At 42.5% G+C, this 1,926-nt stretch overlaps 1 pseudogene; it reads left to right on the top strand.

Annotated features, from left to right (window-relative positions):
* The first annotated feature begins 455 nt into the window (after positions 1–455).
* On the top strand, positions 456–1,326 carry LOC118548749 (small ribosomal subunit protein eS6 pseudogene; annotated as a pseudogene).
* The last annotated feature ends 600 nt before the right edge of the window (positions 1,327–1,926 follow it).

Raw genomic sequence — 1,926 nt, 5'->3', positions numbered from 1 at the left:
CATTCCTATGGAACAACAAGATTGTCTCCACATTGGCATCTGTAGGAGACAAATTCAAGCTAGTTTTCAAGGTGGAGGGAGGTCTTTGAGGGGGATATGGCACAATAAAAGTATTTTGACTCACAGAAAAAGGAAGATTCTGCTAGAGTCTCTATCTTGCAGTGTATGAACTCAGAAATTATTTCATAAACCCAAGACTGAGAGATTCATATGTGGGTCATAACCCATCTATATATAGATTGAGCCTTTCTAAAACCATGTGTATAAGTCTTCATGGTGGAAGGTCAAATTCTAATTTCAAAGAGTATAGTGAATAAGAGTTGTATCATCAACAAACAACAGTAAAAAATTACTGTTCACTGAGTACCTACTATGAGCCCAGCACTATACTAGGCACAAGACATACAAGGTTAGTTCTTTCTCGTGGCACCTCGGAGGTGGTAGTCTGCTTCAGGATGAAGCTGAACATCTCTTTCCCAGCTACTGGCTTCCAGAAACTCATTGAAGTGGATGATGAACGCAAACTTCGTACTTTTATGAGAAGCGTATGGCCACAGAAGTTGCTGCTGATGCTCTGAGTGAAGAATGGAAGGGTTATGTGGTCCAAATCAGTGGTGGCAATGACAGACAAGGCTTCCACATGAAGCAGGGTGTCTTGACCCATAGCGATGTCTGCCTGCTGCTGAGAAAGGGGCATTCCTGCTATAGACCAAGGAGGACTGGAGAGAGAAAGCACAAATCTGTTTGGGGTTGCATTGTGAATGCCAATCTCAGTGTTCTCAACTTGGTCATTGTAAAAAAAAGGGGGAGAAGGATATTCCTGGACTCACTGATACTACTGTGCCTCATTGCCTGGGACCCAAAAGAGCCAGCAGAATCTGCAAACTTTTCAATCTCTCTAAAGAAGATGATGTCCATCGGTATGTTGTGAGAAAGCCCCTAAACAAAGAAGGTAAGAAACCTAGAACCAAAGCGCCTAAGATTCAAAGTCTTGTCACTCCACGTGTCCTCCAGCACAAACGTCAGCATATTGCTTTGAAGAAGCAGTGCACTAAGAAAAATAAGGAAGAGGCTGCAGAATATGCTGAACTTTTGGCCAAGAGAATGAAGGAGGCCAAAGAAAAATGCCAGAAACAGATTGCCAAGAGATGGAGGCTGTCCTCTCTGAGAGCTTCTACCTCTAAGTCTGAGTCCAGTCAAAAATGAGATTTTCTAAGAGTGACAAATAAATAAGATCAGACATCAAAAAACAAAAACAAAAACAAAAACAAAAACAAAAAAAACAAGGTTAACCAGCCAGGGTCCTTGCCTTCAACAACCTCAGTGATTGACAAAAAAGAAATACAAGTCAATGGGCAACTTATACCAGAGAAGTCTTCATCAGGGATGACTGAAGTGGAAAAGAATTGGGGTTCTCCCTGGGCCATGTTGGCTGTTCCCTATCCCCTTGACAGCCTTCCCCAGACTCCATGTGGATCCACTCATCAGTTGTCCCAGCCCCAGACAACATAGCCAGGTACAAGCAATAAACTCTACTGGCTTTTAAAGGCAAAGATTCGGGAGGTAGACTGCTTTTTTTCAAATCCTAGTTCTTCCACTTACTATAGGTGTGTCTTTGTACAAGTTATTAATCTCTCTATGCCTGAATATTCTCATCTTCAAGTGAAATAATAAAACATAACCTATCATAGTGGGTGTTGTGTGGATTAAATAAGTGAATGATTATGAAGAGTATAGGACAGGACTTGGCATATAGCAAGGCTATAAAAGTAATAGGTGTTGTTGGTGTCCTCCCAGCACACAAGTCAATCAGAGGCTGGCACCAACTTAGGGGAGGCACCACGTGGGACTCAGCCCCACAGCACTCCTGCTTTTGAGTTATTCTCTACCCAAGCCAAAGACAGAGCCCAATTAGAACCCTGCCTG

This window comes from Halichoerus grypus, chromosome 14 (assembly GCF_964656455.1).
Source record: "Halichoerus grypus chromosome 14, mHalGry1.hap1.1, whole genome shotgun sequence".
Taxonomy (NCBI): Eukaryota; Metazoa; Chordata; class Mammalia; order Carnivora; family Phocidae; genus Halichoerus; species Halichoerus grypus.
Note: the sequence above shows the minus strand (reverse complement) of the source record. Positions and strands in the feature narration are given on the sequence as shown.